This window comes from Perissodus microlepis, chromosome 5 (genome assembly GCF_051167445.1).
Source record: "Perissodus microlepis isolate ML-2025 ecotype Zambia chromosome 5, ASM5116744v1, whole genome shotgun sequence".
NCBI classification, from domain to species: Eukaryota; Metazoa; Chordata; class Actinopteri; order Cichliformes; family Cichlidae; genus Perissodus; species Perissodus microlepis.
The window spans coordinates 8,514,687-8,521,885 of NC_140465.1; the positions used below are offsets into that span (position 1 = coordinate 8,514,687).

Sequence of the window (7,199 nt, forward strand, 5' to 3'; positions counted from 1 at the left end):
CTTCTCCAACAGAAAAGGCAACAGGAGTTAAAACAAAAACAAATGCATTCCAATCTTCAGCGCATCGAGCAACACAATGAAAGCTTGCAAGGAAAGCTTCATGAAGCTCTGCGACAAAATAGAAAACTCCTCCAAGAGAAGAAAGAAGACAGCATGAAGAAGAGAGGGCTGCACTCCAATCTCCGAGACATGGAGCTAATGTACAGTGTAGACAAAAAAAGGCTTGATCGCACAGAGCAAGCAAATGAGAAGCTTCTCCAAGAGAAAAGTGAACAAGAAATCAAACAAAAACAAATGGATTCCAAACTTCACAGCATCAAGCAACAAAATGAAATCTTGCAAGGAAAGCTTGATGAAGCTCTGCGGCAAAAGAAAGAAATCCTTCAAGAGAAAGAGCAGCTGGAAAGAAAGCAGAGAGAAGAAAAACTTCTTCTCCAGGAGTTTGAGAAGAAAAACCAAAATTTGCAAGAACTTTACAACAAAATGAAGTTCAAAGCATCTGAGCTGGAAGGAGAAAATGAAAAACTGCAAAAACAGGAGGCAACATCTAAAGTGCTGAAAGAAAGGTTGGAAGAAAAAGAAGCCGAAATAGAAGAAGTGGAGAAAAAATGCAACAAGCTGCAGAAGGAAAACACCGAAACAATCGAGGAGCTGAAAATCCTCATCCTCGAGAAAAAGGTGCTCGTGGAAAAGCAGCTGGAGAAAAAGAAAAAACGCTTCTGCTTCTTCTGGAGGAAGAACACTCCTTCTTTCACTACTGCCAATGTCACCTCTTCTTCCCCCACCTCTGTTCCAGCTTAATTCCCCCCCTCCCTTTAACTACTAACACCTCTCCCATCTCCCCCATCTCCCTCCCCTCTTTTCACAGTCACCCCCCAACCAGTCCCGACAGTTGACTGCCCCCTCTAGAGCCTGGTTCTGTCATAGGTTTCTTCCTTTAAAGGGAGTTTTTCCTATCCACTGTCGCCTAGTGCTTGCTCAGAGGGGATTGTTGGGGTTTTCTCTCCTCTCTCCCTTTACTTTACGCTCTTCTTTACATCCCCCCCACCCCCACCTTTTCTTTTTTCTTAATAATTGAACAATAAAAACAGTTGGCCACTAATTAAATGTGTCAAATCAATGTCTTTATTCAAGAATACAAGAAATGGGTAATAGCTGCATGTGTGTTTGTGTGTGTGCATAATATGCATACTTTACGTGTTGGATCCAAATCCCACAAGGAATTAAATAAAACAAGAAGACAAACAAAAACAAATATTTCTCTCCCTTCCCAGGTCAGGAATCAGGATGAGGAAGAAATGAGGTCAGATCAGTGCAGGTTTTTGCACTACTGACATAAAGTTTCTGCTGATTAAAAAAAGTATGTCGATATTTCTGAAATACATTTGCAAACAAATAACTTTGACAACTTGTGTTTTTTCATAAAAGAAAAAAGAAAAATCAGAGAGCAGAGCTGGTAAAACAGCTTAGCTCCGCAGGTTACAGGAGATCAGATGCCAAATACTTTTCATGACAGTCTTCGTTATTGCATAAATCTCCCCTTTTATCATTGATCAGTAAATCACTGCATATAAATTCATCTAACCGTTATAATTTCATGAGTAAAGATTCTCAGATGACTGAATGGCGGTTTTAGTAAATGTTGAACTTTATTGTGATTTCTATTTTTAGAATCAATAGCACACATTTTGATTTAGTTTTGCAAGCTGCTGATTTCACACAGATCCACTGCCCAAACGTGCCTTTGAGTTTTTCATCATTTAACAAGAATAGGCTCAGGCAATCATTGTGGAATTAGGCTTTGGGAAGGTCTGGGGACAGGTATGATGGTGGTGGTTTTAAAGCACTGTGGCACAACAGCTTGACTCAGGGAGATGTTAAAGATGCCCGCTAGGACATCAGTCAGCTGGTCAGCACGGGCTCCGAGCACACGTCCAGGTATATTGTCTGGTCCAGCAGCTTTGTGTGGGTTGACTTTAGTGAGAGTCCTTCTCACACTGGCCGTGGACAGGGACAGCACTTGGTTGTCTGGCAAGGGGGTGGCCCTCTATAGTCCGTCTTGCGTCCCATTTAAACAAGTGCGTGTTCACACTGCCCCTGGATGTCCTGGCCTCTGAGGTTAAGGTGTACGGCTCCTGGTTGTCAACTGACCAATTTATCATGGCAAAGCCTGTGGTGGACAAAAGACAAGAGGCTGATTATAAAAATGATCCATGCACGCCTTATGACCTACAGCATGTACAGTTAACACAGCTAAATGGCTGTGAAATTGTAAAATTACTTTTGAAATAAAGCTATTCAAAGTCAATTAACTGTGACTATAATAATAGCAATGTTAGCCAGCAAACAAAACGTTAGCACTAATTAAAATAAGCTGCTAGGTGATGTTACTGTTTCAAGTTCTCTCATTGTTTGACATGTAGGGCAGATATTTTGGTGACACTGAGATTAGCCAGACACTAAACAGCAGTGTAATATCAACGCTAGATTAGATGTTTTCTAATCCGATAAAATGACATTATTCCTGTTTATAGAAGATGTTTGTCGTCTGTTTGTTTGACTGACAGGAACAGGAAATAGTGGTTGGAAATTACTGTTGGTGTTACATGAGGGTAAAGAAGGGCTTTAAGCACCTGGGTAAAAACTGGACCCATGATGAAACACTACAACAAGTACAACATATTCTTCAGTTTTAATATGTGACCATACTGTGCAGACTGCTGATGAGTTACACGGTTACATTTCATTAATCATTGTTAAACTAAAGTGGTAAGCAGTTACTTTATCCTTTCACTTAAAATTTCCAGGAAAAACACTACCTTGGCTACTTTTGTGCTTACATTTGATCTATGCTGGGTCACTACTTTTGCACTATAATGCTGCTGCTGACACCTTGGTTCACACTGACAATTAGAAAAAAGCTGATAGGAAAAGAAGGATGGAAAATGCCTGGAATTTAGTTACACTTGCAAATACTGCTGCCTCCAAACTGCAAGCATCAATAAAATGTTACAGTATTGTTTTCTATATCTGTGCATATATCCTTATTGGTAGCTTTCTCAAAATATAAGATCTTCATTTTAAAAAAAAATCTCTGATAACATTGCTGAAGCTAGCGCCCACCCCTACTGCGCGTACTGCAAATATAAACCTGATATATACTTACATCATGAAGCAGTTGATGTCTGGTTTCCGACAAATACAGTAAAGAGGTGCGTTCTCCCCCTCCATACCAGTGTTCTCAGGCACTGGTACATGGTCAGTGTCAGACACTTCACTGTCCTACAACATACCACATAGGACCACATTAGAAATGACATGTATGTAGACATGCTAATTATACCTGGCTAAATGGATGCAGTAACAAAATGTTACTTAACTACTCTAGTTATTAGTTTCCAGTTGTGTGCAGTTGCTCCAGTCTTACTGACAGTATACTGTTTCAAACAACAGTGCCAACATTTTATTTTTTAAATCTTAGTATGATTCTGCACCAAGACTTGTGGCCTGTTGCTCGGTAACTTATTGTCTGACTACATTAACTACAGTTCATAAACATCATTCATTTTCTCCTACTTATTTTATTCAGGTTGTATTCCAGCTGTCATAGGGCAAAAGTACACCCTGGACAGGTCGCCTGTCTGTTGGAGGGTTATTAGAGAGACTCGGACAACCACTCACACCAACAGCCAACTAAGCTAACCCCGCGCATGTCTTTGGAGTTCAACACCAGTCTGGCCGAATCACAGATAAGCAGGGTGTCTGTGCTGCAGAGCACAGCTGTGTCAGAGACTCTCGACATCAATGTAGCGTTAAGGATGCGGAGCGATGGGTGCACTAACACAATGTAAATATTAAAGTTCTCGCCATTGTCAATATGCTGTTGCGCTCTTGTTCGTATTATTGCAACCATATCTCTAGTCTAGCTTACCCTAAAAGTTTGGAGAGAATTGGTCTGTTAAGAAACGCGAACGATTGTTTGGGACTGCTCTAGCCATCACGTCGCATAAACAACTCTACTTCCGGTGGGAAAACTAATTAAGGGTAAAGTCGCACTAATAACACCTACCACTCATGTTCATAAGCATACGCTATGATCACTTCCACGCAGTAACGTTGTAATAAATATAATCCCGGTAAAGTCAATTAGCGAACACTACTGGCATGTAATGCCAATGGCGACCATTTCACAAACTGTAGAAAATGCTCAAAATGTTGTCGGCACCAAAAGTGAAGGGCTGACAGTTGTGTTTATATACGAACCGTAAGCGCTAATGTTGGTTAGCATCAGCTAAAGCGAGGAAGTTTGACACTTGCAGAGGCAGTGAACGCAGAGAGAGCTTAAAAACGCATTGTGGGGTTTTTTTGTTTAGTCTTTGCTTCGTTGCTTTGATTTCGGGTTTCTTTTGCATTAAGACGTTGCACACAAAATTACAGATATAACGGTGACTTAGCTGCTCGTTGGATAAACCCATGGACCTTAGAAAAGATCAACGCTACTCGGATGTAAGCACCCGTGTATAACACAATAGGCAAAATTACGCTTGCTAACCTTTCCACATCACAGGCTTCACATTAAATAAACATTTTTTCAAATACTCACCATGATCCGAGACCGTTTAAATATTTTGTTACTCTGAAAATATGGCAGTATGAAGCTAAACCTTTAGCTTGACGGCTAAAGCAATGCTAAGATTTACACGAAAACGATCAGCGAACATCGTTAAAGTACTATTGGTCTACATTCTTCTTCTATGGTAGCAGCCTGGGCAGAGTAACAGCCAACTCTACACTGCGCCATCTGTTGGCACCAATTACAGTAGAAAACATTATTGCGACAGCACGTTTTTTGGGGAAAATAACAGAGATTGAAACTTTATTGATAATTTGTCCAAGTTGAAAAATGCCCTCCTCCAAAAATATCACGTGACAACCTCATTGCCTTACAGAATTACGACGTCACACACATGTAGAATCTTACCACCATTCTGATCCTTTGATCCTTTGATCCTTAAAACGCATAAATAGGGGTGAAGAGCAACGACTTTTAGTCCGTTTCTCGCAGCGTTGATGTGTGCAGCATTGAACCGTTCGCCAGAAAAGCCTTTTGAAATATTTGGATCCTTTGCAATTGTAACTGTATCCACACCCAACATGTCTCAAACAAATCCAAAGGGACAAGAAGTTGACCCCTACGCTCTTCCCTGGGATGAGCCACTAGACTCTTCCCTTTCCTCTCTTCCTTGGTGTGACCAAGTGGAACTAGAGGAAAAGCGTTTGGAAGAAATGGAGGATGAAGCGCTCAGAAACACCGAGAAGATTAAGTTCTTGATGGAGGAAAATGAGCGAAAGAGCGCTGAACTAAAAAAATTGTCATACCAGCTTCAAGAAAAGGAAGCTGTTATTGAGGAGAAACAACAAGATCTCCATGACATGGACAAGAAGAACAAGGAGCTCCAAGGAAAGCTTGATGAAGCTCTGCAACAAAATAAAAAACTTGTCCAAGAGAAGAAAAAAGACGGCATGAAGAAGAGAGGGCTGCACAGCAATCTCCAAGAAATGGAGCTAATGTACAGTATATACAAAAAAAAGCTTGATCGCACACTGCAAGAAAATGAAAAGCTTCTCCAAGAGAAAAGGCAACAGGAGTTAAAACAAAAACAAATGCATTCCAATCTTCAGCGCATCGAGCAACACAATGAAAGCTTGCAAGGAAAGCTTCATGAAGCTCTGCGACAAAATAGAAAACTCCTCCAAGAGAAGAAAGAAGACAGCATGAAGAAGAGAGGGCTGCACTCCAATCTCCGAGACATGGAGCTAATGTACAGTGTAGACAAAAAAAGGCTTGATCGCACAGAGCAAGCAAATGAGAAGCTTCTCCAAGAGAAAAGTGAACAAGAAATCAAACAAAAACAAATGGATTCCAAACTTCACAGCATCAAGCAACAAAATGAAAGCTTGCAAGGAAAGCTTGATGAAGCTCTGCGGCAAAATGAAGAAATCCTTCAAGAGAAAGAGCAGCTGGACAGAAAGCAGGGAGACATGGAGTGCCAACTCCAGCTCATGGAGGGAAACGACAGGATGCTGCAGGTAAAGTTCGATGAGACACTGCATAAATATCAAGACCTGCTTCAAGAGAGAGAACAGCTGGTCATTAAGCAGAGAGAAGAAAAACTTCTTCTCCAGGAGTTTGAGAAGAAAAACCAAAACCTGCAAGAACTTTACAACAAAATGAAGTTCAAAGCATCTGAGCTGGAAGGAGAAAATGAAAAACTGCAAAAGCAGGAGGCAACATCTAAAGTGCTGAAAGAAAGGTTGGAAGAAAAACAAGCCAAAATAGAAGAAGTGGAGAAAAAATGCAACAAGCTGCAGAAGGAAAACACCGAAACAATCGAGGAGCTGAAAATCCTCATCCTCGAGAAAAAGGTGCTCGTGGAAAAGCAGCTGGAGAAAAAGAAAAAACGCTTCTGCTTCTTCTGGAGGAAGAACACTCCTTCTTTCACTACTGCCAATGTCACCTCTTCTTCCCCCACCTCTGTTCCAGCTTAATTCCCCCCCCTCCCTTTAACTACTAACACCTCCCCCATCTCCCTCCCCTCTTTTCACATTCACCCCCCAACCAGTCCCGACAGTTGACTGCCCCCTCTAGAGCCTGGTTCTGTCATAGGTTTCTTCCTTTAAAGGGAGTTTTTCCTATCCACTGTCGCCTAGTGCTTGCTCAGAGGGGATTGTTGGGGTTTTCTCTCCTCTCTCCCTTTACTTTACGCTCTTCTTTACATCCCCCCCCACCCCCACCTTTTCTTTTTTCTTAATAATTGAACAATAAAAACAGTTGGCCGCTAATTAAATGTGTCAAATCAATGTCTTTATTCGAGAATACAAGAAATGGGTAATAGCTGCATGTGTGTTTGTGTGTGTGCATAATATGCATACTTTACGTGTTGGATCCAAATCCCACAAGGAATTAAATAAAACAAGAAGACAAACAAAAACAAATATTTCTCTCCCTTCCCAGGTCAGGAATCAGGATGAGGAAGAAATGAGGTCAGATCAGTGCAGGTTTTTGCACTACTGACATAAAGTTTCTGCTGATTAAAAAAAGTATGTCGATATTTCTGAAATACATTTGCAAACAAATAACTTTGACAACTTGTGTTTTTTCATAAAAGAAAAAAGAAAAATCAGAGAGCAGAGCTGGT

The 7,199-nt window shown here is 40.9% G+C and overlaps 1 long non-coding RNA gene across 1 annotated transcript; it reads right to left on the bottom strand.

Annotated features, from left to right (window-relative positions):
• Nucleotides 1-1,102: 1,102 nt before the first annotated feature.
• LOC146386514 (uncharacterized) lies at nt 1,103-4,968 on the bottom strand. The gene is made up of 3 exons (XR_014800231.1): nt 4,604-4,968; nt 3,167-3,282; nt 1,103-2,170 (listed from the first exon to the last, which is right to left on the bottom strand). It is a non-coding gene; the product is annotated as an uncharacterized LOC146386514 (long non-coding RNA).
• Nucleotides 4,969-7,199: the final 2,231 nt, after the last annotated feature.